Genomic DNA, 20295 nt, shown 5'->3' with positions numbered 1-20295 from the left:
CAGTATGCCGTTCAACAAACGCTCAACGCACATCAAAATCTCAATCAATATGAACTATACCGTTGATTGTTCCAGAAATGATAAAGAGAGCACTAATTTCACCAAATTCGCAAATCGCCGGCCAGATCAGGAATTTCTTTACAAATTTCGATAGTTTCTTCTTTCGTGTGAGGTTTCCGTGCGTAGATTTTTGAAATGATGTTTTGCTTTTTATTCCCGTTTGAGGCTTTCTGTACCTTGTAAACATGTAACGCCATTCACGTCATGGTTTTCTGCACAAAACCGACATTTCTTGAACTGTTGCATCACTTTCCTGATTAGTTCACTTCTTCCTTCGGGCACTCAGATGTTCCTATCACATGAAACACAGTTCTATTGAATTTTCAAGCTTTTCAGCAATGCATCGGTGGGACGCCTGCGGATTTGGATCGTGTACAAAATTTTCTCACGGACAATTAATTTTTTCAACGACATGACTGAACCTAATGTAGGAATAACTGAAACAATATGATTAATATTTACTCAAATTTTCGGGGTTTTTGCTCATGCGGTTCAAGAAACGAGATCATCAGACTGGCAGATTTTGAATCGGTTCTACATTTCTAGCGCCTTTGGTTTTTCCCATAAGAAGTATAAATGAAGGGCAATAATATGGCTTTCTGACTACTAAACATGATATTCAATCTAATTTACCTGACCTCAAGACTCGTTTTTATATTTGTAGGAAGATCGAATTAACTAGACACGTCCGGCGAAAGAAAGGCGCTATTTCGTCTGGGCAATTCTGACAGCAACCAGAATGCAGCCAGGCTTCGGTTGCCAGGATTCATTCCAAATCAAATCCGAGTGGGTGAAAAAATTTTCATTCAGAATTCCATGTGAAATTCAGTAAGAATTTCTAATCAATGCGAAGCAATCCAGTGCAACAACCGATTCCAAAATAAGAAGTTGAACAAATTAAACCATATTCTAAACCTTTCTGGAAACTTTCTAAGGTTCTTAAGAAACCTCAGAAACCAATTCCTGCTCTCAAGGAAGGAAATCAAATACTTCTTACAAATGGCGAAAAAGCTCAAAAACTTGCTCAGCAGTTTGAGAGTGTACACAATTTTAATTTGAACGTTGTGAGTCCTATTGAAAATGAAGTCTCACTGAAATATGAGCATATTTCAACCCAAGTGATATCACACGATGACATTATTGAGACGAATTTTGATGAAATTAAATCAATTATTAGGAAACTTAAAACATGAAGGCTCCTGGTAATGATGGAATTTTTAATATTCTTATTAAAAATCTTCCCGATGTTGCCTTGAGACTCCAGGTTAAAATTTTCAACAAGTGTTTTTCATTAGCTTACTTCCCAAAAAGATGGAAAACGCCAAAGTAATTCCTATTCTCAAACCTGATAAAAATCCAGCAGAAACATCAAGTTATCGACCAATTAGCTTACTTTCTTCTATCAGTAAACTTTTTGAAAAAATTGTCTTGTTGAGAATGATGTCTCATATAAATGAGAATTCAATTTTTTTACCAGAACAGTTTGGATTTCGTCATGAGCATTCAACTACTCATCAACTTGTCAGAGTAACGAACATGATAAAAGCAAATAAATCTTTTGGGTTATCCACTGGAGTTGCTCTTCTAGACATAGAAAAAGCATTCGACAGTGTTTGGCACAAAGGTTTAATAGCAAAAATGTCTGATTTCCAGTTTCCTATTTATTTGATCAAAATGATTCAAAATTATTTAACTGATCGTACTCTTCAGGTTAGCTATCAGAATTGTAAATCTGAATTGCTACCCGTACGAGCCGGTGTTCCGCAGGGTTCGAGCGTAGCTCCAATCTTGTATAATATTTTCACTTCTGATCTTCCAAATCTACCCGTTGGTTGTCAGAAATCGTTATTCTGTGACGACACAAGTCTGTTAGCCACAGGTAGAAATCTAAGAGTGATCTGCAGTCGCCTACAAAGAAGTTTAAATATTTTCAGTGATTATCTGGCAAAATGGAAAATTAAACCAAATGCAGCAAAAACGCAATTAATTATCTTTCCTCATAAGCCAAGAGCTCCTTTTCTTAAACCAAACAATAATCACATTCTCAAATTGAATGGCTTGGAATTGACATGGTCTTATCAAGCTAAATACTTAGGTTTAACGTATGACAAAAAACTCACTTTCTAGGATCACATTGAAGGAATCCAGGCAAAGTGTAATAAATATATTAAATGTTTATATCCTCTTATAAACAGAAATTCTAAGCTGTGTCTAAAAAACAAGTTGTTAATTTATAAACAAATTTTCAGACCAGCCATGCTTTATGCAGTACCAATTTGGTCAAGTTGTTGTTCCACCAGGAAGAAAACGCTTCAAAGGATTCAGAATAAAATTCTCCCGTCCTCCCTGGTTTAATACAAATGAGTTACACAGACTCACAAATATAGAACCATTAGATGTAATGTCACATAATACTATAAGCAAATTCCGACAAAAATCGATGCACTCTTCAATTGAATCGATTCGCTCTCTGTATTAGTTAGTAAGTTAGTATATAAGTTCCTTTTCCCCATTACACAATACAAGTAGGTTTAGAATTTTCCCTACACAAAAATCTCAGAATTGCGGAAGCAAATAATGTCCTCATGGTAATAACCAAATCATATATATAATAGGGCTGAAAAGTCACCACTTGTGGCTGAACACCCAATTTAAATCTTAATAATTTAATTTTAACTCATATTCCAATAAATAGTTATTTTAAAAAAAACCGATTCCAAATGAATTTCGCCTCCAACCAAATGGTTCGGAAATCTGTCAGAATTGAGTGAGCAAAAACGATCTGAATTACCAATTCATTTTCTTCTTCGTTTTTTGATGATTTCGTGCTGATTTGTAGTTAAATTCTAAATAAAATTGTTATCTAACAGAATGTATAAACTTAGCTATTCAATAATTTTTGTATATACAAAGCTAGTAAATGAACAGCTCTTCCTGGAATTCCAAAAAGCAAAAGTATTGAAAATTGCTGGAAACCAACTAAAATGTCTACTTTAAGCAGCGTAGTGCATTCCTCTAGCTGAAATGTAATGAAACGGCGTAAGTCGCCTGACTTCTGCATTAACACATTCATTAAGTGAGCGAAAATTCAATGACATTTTGAGATAATGTGAGTAGCAGATTCCATGCACGGTACATCTGAGAGAAATGGTTCGATTGGACCTTTAACCCGAGGGCTATGTCGTTGCCGTCGGCTGTTGTATTCGACCCGTATCGTAAAATATGACTAAAACATGAATTTTTAATTGGGTACAATGTTTGATTATAACATCTTAAATTCAGATTCAATAGATCCAACATTTGGATTAAAATATGAACAAAAATCACAATTCAAAGGGTAAACCATCGTTTAGTTGAAGAACTATTTACCGTGTAATATATTTTATCATCTATTTCTGTCACAAATTTCCTCGGCTCATTAGCCCAAGAATACATGTTGAAGTGTTCTGGCGAGGTCTGGCAATCAATATACACATTAACTTTCATCCTTTTGCCTAGCCCGGACTGATGGATGTCGGCAAAATATTGAGAAAAGGCATACAGAGACTGTATCTCAACGAGTATATAGACCGGAGTCCCACTTGCAAATTATTATGATATATCATAACCATCAGTTTTATATCGTGTTCGTTCTGCTCGTCATCGCTGAGGCAGAGATCCAAACACTCTTTAACAAGTTTATTTTAAACAGGCAAAATCCTCACCTTCATCATAATTTTGCGGGTCATCGAATGGAGAAGCTCGGTAGAATGAGTGCAGTTTTCTGAAGGGTGGGTACTTTACGTTAAAATAGACAAATTGAAAAGTTATGGATGTTAGGTGATAGATCTGCCGATGGTTTAGTACTGCATCGCAATGTAGTACCAAGATTTTGCTCCGCTTGGATAAAGATGATTTAAGGAAAGGTGAAAAAGTTTACAAGCTGTAGACACATATATTAATAGGGAACGAAAAATATTAAACTGCAAAGTTGCTACAAAGAGGAGCATTTATTATTTCAGGTAAAAAGTTTTGCAGACAATGGCTGCCGCTAAATTTAAATCCGAAATCTTAAAGAGAAACGCACCTATTAACATGTGGTTCGGATCATTTTGAATATCAGAATGCTTCCATTAGAGGCTATGGCGCGAACCTCGGGTTGACACGATAGTCTCGATTAGGGCAGGCGGATAACATAATCGGTAAGAGATATGACAGTATCATTCAACTAGCCTACTATGTTTAAAATCGTCCGTTTCTTGTATATTGTATTGTAACATATATATTGGTCATTGATGTTTTGTGTAAAGTCACATTTGAGATTAAAAGTCCGATTCGAACTCATTGAAATAAGCGTTACAACAACAATAAACTTCCAGCCATGTTGAACGAAGCTATGCGGTAGAGTGAGAAAGACGAGACAATTTTTTTTCAACTGTTGTTCTTTAAAGAAAACAAGCGATTCCCAAGGACAAACTACATCATTGCAAACAAAAAGCATACTATATCCATCCATAAGAATATTACTGTTGGCGCGGGCTTATTGCATATGCAACACCACTTCAGATTTTCTATGCCCAAAGCAGCGATGGAAGCAGTATGAAAATTCGTTACAGCATGAAATGAAAGTGTGCCAGCAGAACACTTTCAAGGACAAACATGAATAACCCTTAAATCGTAGCACGCTGTGTTCTCAGGTGGACTTTGGAACGTGCCTTATCTACATATTCTGGCTGCAAAATTTAGTGGGATTATGCCGTAATCGGAACGTCATGTTTTATTTTCGTTTCTGGTCTTGTTTTGTCTACTTATCAAAACAATCGAATTGAATGGTTACTCTAAATTAGATGAACGACATTAAATATTGATTTGCGGACCAGTAGCAATAATAAAACAATGAAACAAAGGCCTCATGACCCAAAACAGCTCTGTAGCTTAATTTGAGGAGACAACTGGTATGTAATAAATAAATGAAGAATGCCTTCTTTAAAATGCAGATGAATTCAAGTTGTCATAATTCTCAACCGACGGCATTCTTCAACGTGGACTATATCGCAGCAACCATTCGGTTTAAGACTCGGTTACCACGTGACCGATGGCGACAAAACACAAAACAAGAAGACTATCCGGTGGCAGCCTCCTACGATGCTGGAATGTTACGGTCCAATAAAGCATTTCATAAGGATGTTTCTTTTCGGTGTTTCTCTCATTACATTCTTGGTTGTCGGTCTATATTGATTCGGTGATGTAATAATAAATACCGGAAGCCATGCGAAAAGCTGTTGCCACATTCCTTCGATCGGCGACGCCGACCGTATGCCGACGGCACACACTGGCTGATATGATTAGGGTAGGGGTTAATACAAATGTGAAGGGAAGCGGGGAGGAAATTGCCTCGAATGTGATTTATTATAGAAATGCGAGCGTCACAGTGGAGTGTATAGTTTAAGAAAGTAAAAACATTTCAAATTTTAGAAGGAATGTTTTTTTTCTGGGAAAGATGTCCTAGAATATGAAATTATTATTATAGATTATTGTTATTCGCCGTGTATTTCTCCATATTCGTTGGGTTTACAGTCGGGATTCGTTAGTTGGAGCCTTATTGCTTGAAGTATTCGTTAGTTGGATCATTAAAATGTCCACGAAGAAAACAAAATTATGAAAACTAGAAAAAATAAAGCAGACGCAAATCTGCCAAAGCAATTTAGACCGCTGTCGGAATCATTCTAAGTTTCTGCCCGGATTCCTATCAAGTGGGTAGGTTCCCGCATCCCAGTAAATTTTGTCGAGTCGCATCACACAGTGGTTCAAAAGCCAAATTTCACACTCCAGAATACACAACTAGTAAATAACCAGTTCTTTTATGATTCCACTATAAATTGTTGGAATTCACTGGAAATCTACTTAAAAGTCCTACCTTAGTCAGCATCATCCATTCCTTTAGCTGAAGTGTAATAAACTGGCGTGAACCAACTAACTTTTACACTAACACATTCGTAGAATGAGCGAAAACTCAATGGCATTTATACTGTCACTGTCAATCGGGTTGATCGAGCACCCAACTCAGGCAAAAATTCTAGCACTGAACCGATAGAGCACTGAAAAATCGAGTAGTCGAGTAAGAATTCATTACTCATTCCATCATTTCGATAATTAAAACCAGTTTTTATAAGGAAACTTATATTTTACAATATATCTCGGTTAATTTTTCAAGAGGGCGTATAAGCAAGTGACAGTTTCTTTTTGTATACTTTCTCTTCTATTAATTACCAAGCGGTTTCCACGTTTATCCCGCAACTCTTTGCATGAAATAATACCCGAAATGTTGAATTGCAATTTGCATTTTCTGCATGGAAAACCCAACTTAAATCGAGGGTACTTAGAAAAGATTCTAAATTGACTACTGTAAACATAAGCTCTGGCGGCTCTGATCCCACATTTACACACTATTTTATAAACAAACAAAAAAGTATATGCAGCAATACAGTTTATGAGACTTTAATAAAACTTAAAACAATTTGCGTGAAAGATGGAGCGTATGGATCAACAAAAGCATGCCAATAACTTTACCGGGTTGGTTAACAATTCATGATTTAAGCGCAAATTGATTCGTTTCCAGCTACTGGTAGTCGGTTCAGGACAACAGAGTGAAAAGAATGCCATCGTTTTTTTCCGGTATTGTTGTGGGGGTTGGATATACAAGTAAAGCATTTATTTTTCTGGGTTGGATATACAAGTAAAGCAGTATTTTTCTGCAAAACAGAAAAATACTAAAAATAACCCTACCAGCAGAAGGCCAACTCAATGTCTGGCTGTTTGTTGAAGCGTACACAAACAAAGGATAATGTGCGTACCGTGTTTCATGGACCATAACGCAAACGGGCAAACAAGACGCGAGAAACACAAATAATGTCCCTACGAGGTACGGTTTTGCGATGAACACCACTTACATGGACCAGTCTTGGGTGCCTCTTTGAAACAGTAGCCACCTTCCAACAACTGTCGCCTGATTCCAGGACAGTAAGCAGGGACGTACCAGACAATCGTTGATGAATAGCTTAGTACCAGATTGTTCAGTTTCACTACAAGAGACTCAGAATTATTAAAGAGCCTGCCAAGCTGGCCTTTAGCAATGCTTTATGATTGGGCGTCTCGACAAGAATGACTTTGTTTGCACTTGAGTCCTGAACAGGAGAGGATTGTCTGAACACAAACACAAGCAGACATTGCTGTTCACTTTTTTTAAAAAAAGCTGATACAGATTCGTCTCAACGTAGGCTTGCAGAACATGCGTGGAAAGCATAACTTCATCTAGCTAATGAACAATTCCTGTTAAATCAAGAAAACAGTTACTCAGTTTTCAATTGGTTGACATTGCAGAATGACTAGTCCACTTGAAAGGATCTGTCTTCAGAAAATCTTTCAAACCATTGTTGATAAGAACATAAGAAGTGCATTTTGTCAAAATTTCCCAATATTTCGAAGTTTCTCTTTTATTTTTAAACTCATTCCACAAAAACGAATTTTTTAAGGAATCAGTACTTATTAGAAAAATATATTTTCAATTTAATGTAACGTTTTCTAGTAACGAACTCACTACACTACCTACTCTGACAGTCGCACCAACGGACAGCCAAACTAAAGGAAAAGTTTTCAATAAAACTCAACCTAATTACCCATGAGCAAATAATATCAACAGTCAGGTTCAAGGACGCACTACCACCTACTACATCTCAAAGTACGATAAATCTAATTCGCAGACAGGATAATAGAGCTAACGAACACCCGTTCCCGTTCACGTACAAACCCTTTTCTTCCCCGTAGCTTGCACCTAAAAATAGAACTGCTCCTATTTCACTGTTCCGTTTTGAATACACTCGTCATAATTTTCAGCATTAGTTCACTAATTGCTTGGGAGCTTTCTTCCACAGGGAATGCAGCCAACATCCACTGACGAAACGATTCGTTTACCCACAATGTCAACAATTTCCTTGAATTTTGTTACCGTAAATAGTTACTACTCGCCTGCTGCGAGGCTGAAAAAAAATACGACACAGAAACGTCTTTTGACTCACACACGACAGGGCCTTTGCACTATGACCGCGAACGCCCGTGATTAAATTGCTCGTGATTAATCCGATCCGTGTCCGAGATGAGCATCGGATGGAAGCGATGCAAATTGAGCACTAAACATTTCGCAAAAGCGTCTTTATCAATAATACATACACTCAGGAAAATAAAATGGTAACTGTTACTATATAGAGGGCCAACTTGACCATGAGCGTATAGTGGTTTTCAGCCGACTATGAAATCAGATGATTTCAACAATGGTCAAGTTCATGTTTACTATGAATGGTATCGGCTCTAGAATAGTAATATTGAACAGTGTATTGTATGAATAACTAATACGATTGAGATGGTTAGCCTAATATTTTTTTTACATTGTAGTTCTTGCTATAACCAGAGTCATGGTATTTTTGACATTTCACTTCTAGTTATTTCGAAACTAAAGGCATTGGTTGATTCAACGATGCTGAAGATCAGCAAAACATGAGCTAATGGTAAAAAGTTTTATGAATTTAAATTCTAAAATAAGAACAACAAAATAATTTCATTAAACTCTATTTTATTTTCGCATTAAATCAAATGATAATATCAAATATCGATTAATATTTGATGGTGGAATATTTCCTGGTGGAATATTGCTTAGCATTGCTTGATAGCATCAGTTGATTCAAGGTTCTGTCCGGTGGAGTTTTTCCTGAAGCAGGAATTGGCAGCAGGAAAGAAATTATTAGCCAAGTCCAGATGCAAACCTCGATACTCACCTGCGACTTTCCTTGTGATACGAGCGAATTGAATCCGGGAATCAAATGATAATCTTCCTTTTCATCAATCGCTTGATGTTGTTTCTACAGCGACCGATAATGAATAATAAACCGTATACGAGATGTTGATTTCACTGGAAAACATAACAGTTGCCGGAAAAACTGTTGAAAAATTGAATTTCAACCTCGGAAACTAGTAAGGCTACAAACTTTACCTAGCTGCAAGACCTACCAAAGTACACAGTCACAATATAGAATATTTTGTTCAAATCCATCACCCAGGTACGAAATTTTCTGCTAAATTAGATTAACTTTATGTGACAATAACAGTACACCCGTTCATTGACAATTTGTATAGTCAGCACAAATGTAATACATAGTAGGTTGAAAAACACTATACGATAATGTGCTTACTACATAAATTCTGTTGATATGGACTACATGAATAGTGTTTTCAAACTTCATAATCGTCTTTTAAACCATGTATCTAATTATGGTAACATTATTAAACTGTGGACATATTTACATGGTAGCGATAACTATTTAGCTCCTCATATATACAAGGCTCGAGAGCAATTTCACCTTACTAGAAATTGTGATTTTAACTATCTGTTCTTATATTTGAGATGACTACCATTGTCAGGATGACCATGCCAGAAAAGTCATAAATACAAATAGTTTAGTCAAGTCGTAGTCTTTGTTGTCTAGTAATTTATACAATACAGATGGTGAATAGTCATATATCATGGTTGTTGCTACTATTTAAGCGTATAGTTGAAATGACAATGGAAAACAGTTTACGGTTACTATGGTATTTTGCTCAGTGTAGTATCCTTTTTCCGAGCCGGCATGCAACGGCGACCGGCTCTCAGCCGAAGACTCTCTGGCACTCTTCTCCGTCTCTTTCGCGTACAGTTTTACGCGGGGTGAAGAAGTAACCCGCATAGCGTTTTGGCTACCTGGGCAGCCATGGCCACCAGACGGCTACCAAAATTGATTCAGTGACGGTTGTCAAATCCTATTTGACAAAACAATGTCGCCTGTATCTAAGTTAGCCGAGCGTTTTCATCTTCTCACCTTCGCTGAAAATGTCAAAGATTTCAATGTGGAAAAATCCTGGTGGATACGGTTGTATCGTTTGAGTTGTATAACTGCCAGCGGTGAGGCAGTCGGTCACCAGAATGTCTGCCAGCTATATTTTACCAGCTGGCAGCATTTAGTCAGCCGTCTAACAGCCATGCATATGCGGGAAATAGAGCTGTGCATTCCCCGTATGCTACCAGCTGAACTTTACATAAATAGAAAATTTTACTCCACTTCACTTCAATGTTCACGCAACACAACAGCAGGCAGTGTGCATTGCTATGGAAAATCGAACGCTTCGTAATTCCCACACATTTTATTAAAACATCAGTTATCACTGTTAAGAGCTATGTCGAATTGTGACTTCAGTAAGCTACTTTGGGAAACATGCCGTTTTCAATTTAGGATTGGCCCAAGAAAAGTGTACCTTACTTCTAAAAATATCCCACGTGAAGAATCCCGAAAAGATGGGAAGAAGTCAAATTACCAAACTGAGTGAGCGAAAAACTTTCATTCAAGATTCCATGTGGAAATTCGAATCAATTCGGACTCCAGTGCAACAACCGATTCCTTTCACCTTAAACCGATTGGTTCGGAAAACTGTCGGAATTGAGTGAGAAAACCCACTTAGAAAAAAACGTTCAACGGTGGTCCTTCATTGGTCCAATACGTTGTATCATTGGTCCAATGAAAGTCCAATCAATCGTTCAACGGGAGGCCAACACGGGTCCTTCGTTTGCCGATTTTGAAACAGACCGTTGAACCGAATGCTATTTTTTTCGTTCAACAAACCCGGCAGACAGAGGTCCATTGTTGAGCCATTTTTAACATGAGGAGTTGGAGCCCCGTTGGACTAGTTTTACTGCAGAATTTCTGAAGTTTTCTCCACTCATTTGTTTAAACTAACAATACATACCTGCACAATACTTCTACTTCACGTAGAATAACAACAAATTTTCTTTCTATGTAAAGGTAAAACTTAATTTTCACACTATTTTTGCAAGAGAAAAAACAACAACAAACCGTTCCAGCAAATTGAACGAATATTTCGTGCAATATATCGTTCAACAAGCGATCAAAAATCAACAAAATTGAACGGCCTGCTGAGAGGGAAGCTTAAACAAAAATCGAAGAGCACATCTAAAACAATCATCTTTACACTTTGCAACTAGTCTCTTTTATTTAATAAATATCAAAAACGAACCGTATTCAATCGTGAACAAATGTTTTTAAAACTTTATTTAGACGATACGGACCGTAAATGGTCTGATCCAATTTGTCAATAAACAAATAAAAGAAATTTCTATTTACAAACAGTACTGCTGTACTGTCAAAAAGTGTTCATCCGATTGAGGTTACCCACTTAGAAAAAAACGTTCAACGGTGGTCCTTCATTGGTCCAATACGTTGTATCATTGGTCCAATGAAAGTCCAATCAATCGTTCAACGGGAGGCCAACACGGGTCCTTCGTTTGCCGATTTTGAAACAGACCGTTGAACCGAATGCTATTTTTTTCGTTCAACAAACCCGGCAGACAGAGGTCCATTGTTGAGCCATTTTTAACATGAGGAGTTGGAGCCCCGTTGGACTAGTTTTACTGCAGAATTTCTGAAGTTTTCTCCACTCATTTGTTTAAACTAACAATACATACCTGCACAATACTTCTACTTCACGTAGAATAACAACAAATTTTCTTTCTATGTAAAGGTAAAACTTAATTTTCACACTATTTTTGCAAGAGAAAAAACAACAACAAACCGTTCCAGCAAATTGAACGAATATTTCGTGCAATATATCGTTCAACAAGCGATCAAAAATCAACAAAATTGAACGGCCTGCTGAGAGGGAAGGTTAACGAAGTTGTCAATTCGTTTTCTCCTTAACCGATTTTACTGGTTGTGCTGATTTTCAGTTAAGTTCGAAATAAAAATGTAGTAGTACTGAAAATAATAATTTAAATCTAAATTTTTCGTTTATATAGAACTAGTACCCGCTTGTGGGTAATTCTGGAAACCGACAGAAACCTGCATTCCGACTGCTGTCAAAATTGCCCATGTATCATTCTCTCGCCGTACGTGTCGTTCTTGTTGAAATTTTTTGTTAGATTTAATTTGATATTCGTCAATCCTGCATATACAAACAAAAAAAAAAAAAACAAATCTTAAGACAAAGTAAATTAGACTTAATTATTTGTATTTTTTCCACCTGATCGTCCTTCATATGTACTTTTAAAAAAAAATAAAACCAAGGCGCTAAAAATGTTCAAAACAGTTTTACCACCCACACTATCGAAATGACGGAATGAGTAATGAATTCTTACTCGACTGCATGATTTTTCAGTGCTCGATCGGTCCAGTGCTAGAATTTTCACCTGAGTAAGGTGCTCGATCAACCCGATTGACAGTGACATTATAATGTAAAAGAATGTGTTAATGCAAAAGTTAGGCGACTTACGCCATTTTATTACACTCAAGCTGGAGCTGACTACGGTAGGTCATTTTATTAATTTTCAGCGATTGGTGCCTTTTCGCAAAACTGAATTACCGGTAGCGATATCTGCCAATGAAAATTAAAACCAAGAAAAAGAGGGTTCTTCCGAAAATTTTCATATGGGCAGTTAAGAATTGCAACGATTCAGTTCGTGTTCAGCGTTTGCTGTGTTCGGTTGGTTTTTTAAAATAGCTCCGCGTCTCTTGGAGTATTTTTTTTTTGCTTAGCCTACGCCTCCCGGACATACTTGTTGGTCGGACTTCGCCACCTCGTCTTTATTTTAAAAAGATCGGGTTTCGTCTGTCGCGAGTGTACTCGCGTCTCGTCTCCCAATCCACTGATTTTCTTATTCAAGAACTGTGTACTGTGATACTAATTAAACAAAACCATACATCAAAAACCCGCCGCTGGTGTTGCATCACCCGGTGGGTATCCAGATACCGAACGCGGTTGTCAAAGAAACTTTGAGCGTTGTTTACTTCTCCATAACAAACAGTTTTAGACAACGATTTATTCAGAGTGAACTCACTCATTCACCTGGATTTCAACTTTTCAACGATGTCATCAACTCATCTACCACCTGGAGGTGGCCTACCGCCCTGTCCCAGCCAGTCTTTACCATTGTATCTAAATTCTGGAGATGTAATTGACTCGCAAACGCTGCTGATGCATGCTATCAATGATACTGATGGAAACACTCGTTCCTTACCTAACAATCCCTTCATCATCTTAAATACCTTCAGACAGAATCTCGGAACGGATCCCACCAAAGTAATAACAGCATCGAAAGAAGCACGTGGTACTCGGTACGTTCTGCGCACAACATCAAGAAAAGTGTACCATGCCCTTTGCAATATAAAACAACTTAGTGATGGAACACCAATCGAGATAATACCGCACCCAACACTCAACAAGGTGCAAGGTGTTATCTACGATCTTGACACAATAAATATTTCGACAGACATCCTTCTTAGAGAACTTACGGAACAAAACGTCGTTGAAGTTCGCAGAATTACAAAAATTATAAATGGCGCTATTACTAATACTCCTCTGCTGGTGCTTTCTTTTTCGGGTTCTTACTTACCAGAAACAATATGCTTAGGGCTTGTTCGTATATCTGTTCGCAAGTATTACCCAGTACCCATGCAATGCTTTAAATGTGGAAAATTTGGACATGGTATAAAAACTTGCACGCAACAGGAGGTTTGTCTCAACTGTGGTGTCAGTCATGAAACATCTCGTGAAATACCGTGTCAATCTCCTAGTAAATGCATAAACTGTGGAGAGAATCATCCTGCTAGATTCAAGAAATGTTCGGTTTATATTAAAGAGGAAGCGATTATCAAAACCAAGGTTGAGAAAAACATCTCTTTTGGCGAAGCAAGAGCATTGGTAAATAAAGAGCACAGTAGAGTTCCATACGCTGAAATCTTAAAAACAAGAATAACTCAAGGAACGGACGATCGAGACAGAACCATCGATATTCTTCGCGAGGAAATAATTGTTCTTCGAAAACAAAAGCAGATAACCGATACCAAAACAATCGATTGTAAAAATGCAGAAATACAAAAACTAAACATTGAATTAGCGGAAGCAAAGAAACGCAATGAAGAAATTTTGGAAGAAATGGCAGCCCTTCGTAAAGCATTCATTGAATTTACTAACAATCATTCTCCAAGCCATAGTACAGCTCTAACTAATCCTACAAAAACACCAAAACAGAATCCCCTCACGAAAATCTTACCCCCCAAATTACTGGATTCTACTTACGCTGACCGTCGACGTAATAAAGCCTCGGAACGAAGAAGAGATGCTAAATCTCGCAGTCCTCTTCAAAGTAATACTAACTTCGATAGTGCCGGCTCTAGTTCGTTTGTAAATGTTAATTCTATTATACACACCGATCAAATGAACGACTTCTTTCTGAGCGACGATCAGATTCCTATGCACAAATAAACTCAACATCAAGTAAACAAAGTAGTAGTCCGAAAATTGACGTTTGCAGCAAAAATATTATTCAGTAATAATAAACATCAACCTCAAGAATAGCCATAACAGCCCATTCCTTGCGTCGCCCCTGTCCTGGGTTGTGCCGGAATCATCCGATGATCCTCAGGCGGCAGCCGACGCAAGGAGCCCGGGCTTTTCCCGGGTAAGTTTATTAAATACTATCGAAATACAAGATCCATTTGCTGCCGCTAATTCACCCACAGGACACTCAAATTTTTCTGATATGACAAACGAAACTATTCCACATTCGACATCCCAACAAATCTTCAATGACTCCTCATTGACTTACTTACCGATCTTGGAGAAAATTGAAACCAGTGTCAAGACTCGTTTCAATAATCGTAACCATAATATTGGATATAGGAGCAGCACTTCCACCTCCATCATTGATTGCAGCTTGAGCCCTTTCCTTGCGCCGCCCCCATCCTGGGTTGTTCCGGAGTCATCCGATGATCCTCAGGTGGCAGCCGGTGCAGGGAGCCCGGGCATCTCCCGGGTAAGTTCACAACATTCTAACGACTTACAAGAACCATTTGCTGCTTTCGGTTTTTCCTCAGGCCGCTCTACTGTTCCAATGTATGAAAATAAACCGTTATTCCAACCCTTCGAGATTAATACTCCTCCAGTTCTCTCACATGTTCCGGAGACCTTTGATGAAAACATAGTCTCGGAAGCAGAATTCAACGCCAACAAACCTTTCAATCCTTCATCTCAGATACTAACGAACCCCCTATCAGTCCCCCTACCAGTTTCGGAGGGATCAGAGGCTGATGAGGAGACCTTCATACGAAATCAACTACCAGATAGCAGATGCACTCTAGCGCTACAGTGGAATACAAATGGAATTCGAAATAATCTTGCTGATGTACAGTTATTGATCAACCAGTGGAATCCTATATGTTTAGCACTACAAGAGACTCACATAAAACAAGATATTAACCTTAGCCCATGGCTTGGATCCAATTACTCCTGGGAAGCAGCCCAAGGGAACAATTTATATCAAACAGTCGGAATTGGCATCCGTACTGATATCCCTTCATCAACGGTGAACTTGGACACAAGATTGATTGCTGTAGCTAGAATGATCCATCTACCAATAACACTAACTATAGTCTCTATTTATATACCAAACGATGTAAGAAACGTTGGAATTCAGTTACAACGAATCATTAACCAGATCAAAGGTCCATTCCTTCTACTCGGAGATTTTAACGCCCATCACCACATGTGGGGATCAAAAAAAGATAACTGCCGTGGGAAAGAAATTGCTAAACTTATAGAAGACAATGACGCTATTGTCCTTAATGATGGAAATACGACCTTCATACGGAGTACCACGAAATCAGTTCTAGATCTATCCATTATATCGAATACCATAGCAAGTTACTGCGGATGGACGGTGCTCAATGACATTTGTAATAGTGACCATCACCCTATTGTTCTACACTACAATTGGTCTCCTCAAACCACATCCCGCCGTTCTCGTTGGCTGTATCAACAAGCCGATTGGAACAGTTATCAAGAAAAAATAGCCATTGCGATCGAATACGGAACTGTTTACAGCCCGGAAAGTTTATGCAAAATTATCAACGAAACAGCCAAACAGTGTGTACCAAGAACATCAGGTGTTCCTCCAAAACGTGCCGTTCACTGGTGGTGCCCTGAAGTGGCAGCTGCCGTAAAATCTAGACGGAAAGCACTTCGATTACTCCAAAAAACCGCAATCGATGACCCCCGTAAAGAAGAGAGAGCGACTAATTTTCGCAATGCTCGTAACCGTACTCGCAAGATTATTGCCAATGCAAAAATGAATAGCTGGAACGCTTTTCTCGATGGAATTACTCCCAATTCCTCTACCGCTGAGATCTGGCAGAAGGTAAACGCACTTAATGGAAAAAGAAGACATTGCGGATTCACCCTTGAGATAGACGGTATCCACACAAATGATCCATACACAATTGCCAACGAAATGGGCAAATATTTCGCTTCGCTGTCTGAAGATTCGGCACTACATCCGACTTTCGTTCAGCATAAAAGGACAGCAGACAGTACCCCTACGATATTTCCACCTGACTCTGAACAAATCTTCAATAAACCCCTCACAGGGATAGAGCTTAACTTCGCTCTTTCAACCGCCCACGGTAAGTCAGCAGGTATTGATGGAATTGGCTATCCCTTGTTAGACCACTTGCCTCCAGAAGGTAAAAAGGCGCTATTAGATTGCTTGAATGGTGTGTGGGAAAATGGTAAACTACCTATCAGCTGGAAGACTGCACTCGTTATTCCAATTCCTAAGAAATGTGAAGGTACAAGACAGGCTGGAGACTTTCGCCCAATTTCACTTCTGCCCTGTATCAGTAAAACAATGGAGAGAATCATTAATAGAAGATTAATGGCTTTTCTTGAGGAAAATAGGTTACTTGATCAACGTCAATTTGCTTTCCGTCAAGGTATGGGAACCGGTATTCATTTAGGATCATTTGGAGAGATTTTACACCAAGCCTTAGATGATAATTTACACGTCGATCTAGCCATACTAGATCTAGCTAAAGCTTATAATACAGTGTGGCGAGAAGGTGTGCTGCGGCAATTACAGCAGTGGGGAATAACTGGAAATTTGGGAAAATTCATACAGGATTACCTTCATGATCGACGTTTTAAGGTTGGAATAGGCGGCTGCCAATCTGAAACTTTCCAGGAAGTAAACGGCGTTCCACAAGGATCAGTTTTAGCAGTTACACTGTTCTTAGTCGCAATGAACTCTCTATTTGCTGTATTGCCTAAAGGAATTTTCATATTTGTGTATGCAGACGATATCATCATAGTTGTTACTGGGAAAAGTGTCAAACGGATCAGACGTAGATTACAAGCATCAGTCAACGCCATTAGTACTTGGGCACAATCTTCAGGATTTAATATATCTGCCTCCAAGTGTTGCATTTCACACTGCTGCAATTCCAATCATCGAGCCGAAGGAAATCCCGTTAAGTTAGATGATATAAATATTCCTTTTCTTCGTCAACCAAAAATTCTCGGAGTAACTATCGACAGAAAGTTATCGTTTCTACCTCACTTCCAAAATATCAGGAAGGACTGTGAAGGCCGTCTACGGCTCATACGGACTATCAGTAGCCGTCACCCCAAATGGAACCGTCAAACTGCGTTAGGGGTAAGCAGATCTTTGATCAACAGCCGAATATTTTATGGAAGTGAATTAACATGTCAAAACTGGAGCGGTATGATATCCATACTCGCACCTTTATATAACCGATCAGTACGTCTTGCGTCGAACCTACTACCGAGTACACCAGCTAGTGCTGCCTGCGTTGAAGCTGGAATTCTGCCTTTTCAATGGTTGGTGGCATTCATGTTATTCAAAAGTTCAATAAGTTTCCTGGAAAAAACTTCAGGCGGCGAATGTTTTCTATCCCGATTGGCGAACGAAATATACCACCGCTACACCGGTTCAAACATGCCTCCCCTAGCACGCCTACACTCTGTCCGCAAACGTGAGTGGCACAAGGGAGCTCCTAACATCGACCTGTGTCTTTCTAAATCAACGAGAGCTGGTTCATCATCTAGTATTGCTAGATCTAACTACCTACAACTGATTATGTATCACTACCCTTACCACATGCAAATCTTCACCGATGGGTCCCGTGCTAACAATCGAGTTGGAGTAGGAATCAGCGGAATCGAAAATGGAATTGCATTAAAGATGCCCTCTCTCTGCTCAATATTTACTGCGGAAGCTGCAGCAATATTATACGCCGTTACTAAGAAGCCATCAAATCAACCAACACTGATTCTATCCGACTCCCTATCCGTTCTCACCGCTCTTAATACTGGAAAATCTCGTCATCCATTTATCCAGGCCATCGAAAACCAGTGTGATAATGATACTACTCTCTGTTGGATCCCCGGACACAGCGGGATTAGTGGTAATGAAGATGCCGATCGTTTAGCCAATTTGGGTCGGATTTCTCATAGTACCCTATATAAGAAAATTCCCTCTGTAGATCTAGTCCGCCATCTTTCATCAAGAATTAACGACCACTTCACGCATACATGGAGGAACCAAATAGGCCACACCACCCATCTGACACTGGTATGTGAGCACCAGCCATTTGAAAGTATACCGATTACGTTGAGCCCCTCGCGTTTCGAGCCCCAAACACTGCGATGTTTTGATACTCATCGCGACTCTCGAATTGTGAAAATTATCTCCTCTTGATGTCCCAAAACACTGTCTGCTGTATTTTAGGTAAACCGACAAGTTATTGTGAGAGAGTCGACCCAAAACTCACTAATTTTCGTGCACTAAACAAGGTAAAAGCGTAAAACAAATGTATTACCGTTTGTTTGTTTACGTTGCAATCAGCTGATTTTGAAGTTCCGATTTTGATCTCATCAAGATGGCGTCGTGACAGGGAGCCGGGCCACACACAAAAAATAAAAGGATCCCTTGCGAAATGGACTGATCGTGACAAACGTGTAGAACAGCGCGTACTATCTCGCTTGCGCACCGGACATACACGAGTATCGCACTCTCACCTTTTTTCAAAATCTCCGCCATTATACTGTTCAACATGCAAAGTCAGGTACACGGTTGAACACCTTCTTATCGATTGCATCGAACTTCAAGATTTACGTCAATACTACCAACTTCCGTCATCCATCAGGGACGTACTGTCCAACGATCCAGTTGCAGAGAATACTCTATTCAGTTTTCTTAAAGACGCCAACAAGTTTCACGAAATTTAATATCGACCGTTTCCTTTGCTTCAAGTCCACGGCTCAACTGACGGGGATATTTTCCACGTCCTATTGTCAACAAGTACTGCTACAAGAATCACCAGCTCAGTAACATCAAAATCTAATGGGAATTTCATAAATCATAAATAATTGAAGATCGACCAATATGAAATGTAATTTCAATTACCCCCCGGTGAATGACCGATAGGTTAAAACCGGGCTAAAATAAACAACTAACAACTAACAACTAATTGCAACGATTTTTTTGTTTATTCAATAGTACAAATAGATATCAGCAATAAGTAGAAGAAACCCTTCAGCAAGCAGTTCTATTTTGTTGGTCGTTGAGCGCTTTCTTGAACGACGTACTACATGAAATATTCGTTCAGTTTGCTGGTTCGGTTTGTTGTTTTTCTCTTGCAAAAAAAATTTTATTTAGAAATAAGCTGAAAATCTGCGCGAAAACGCAAAAAAAAACGGGAAAGAAGAAGAAAACGAATTGACAATTCAGTCCGTATCTCCGACAGATTTCCGAATTCCGCAATTCCGACAGATTTCCGAATCAACCGGCTGTAGGCGAAATTCATTCGGAATCGGTTGTTGCACTGGAGGTGGAATTTATTCGAAATTCCACATGGAATTCCGATTGAAAATTTCTCGCCAAATCGGAATTCATTCGGATCTGATAACGTGGGAAATACCGCAATTAGGGATGTTGCATTTTTCGAATTACTCGATTATAATTATAAAACTATTCAATTATTTTAATCGATTATCTGGGCTTTTAATCGATTACTCGACTAATCATTCGATTACTACTATTGAATTTTTCAAATTATTCGATTAGTTAAAAAATCGAATATTAGTTTTGAACTAATCGATTAAATATTACTCGATCATCTGGATTATTAATCGATTACTCGATCGATAATACGACATCCCTAACCGCAATGCAGAATTTGATAGCATTGCAGATGAAATTAGACGGAGATCAGCTAATCGGCATAACAGAAGACCCATCGCAAGGATCTTCTTGGGGCCTGAGTTAATATGCTGAGAATGTGATAGAATAATGTATAAGCACGATAG

At 38.6% G+C, this 20295-nt stretch overlaps 1 protein-coding gene across 1 annotated transcript in view; it reads right to left on the bottom strand.

Annotated features, from left to right (window-relative positions):
* LOC131432276 (protein phosphatase PP2A 55 kDa regulatory subunit) overlaps positions 1-8131 on the bottom strand; it is a 55254-nt gene extending 47123 nt beyond the window's left edge. Inside the window, exon 1 of the mRNA XM_058598469.1 lies at positions 8115-8131. The gene's annotated coding sequence lies outside the window, so the exon portion shown is untranslated. The remainder of the gene's footprint in view (positions 1-8114) is intronic.
* Positions 8132-20295: the final 12164 nt, after the last annotated feature.

This window comes from Malaya genurostris, chromosome 1, assembly GCF_030247185.1.
Source record: "Malaya genurostris strain Urasoe2022 chromosome 1, Malgen_1.1, whole genome shotgun sequence".
Lineage (NCBI taxonomy): Eukaryota > Metazoa > Arthropoda > Insecta > Diptera > Culicidae > Malaya > Malaya genurostris.
The sequence above is the reverse complement of the archived record's forward strand: the minus strand, read 5'-3'. Positions and strand labels throughout refer to the sequence as shown.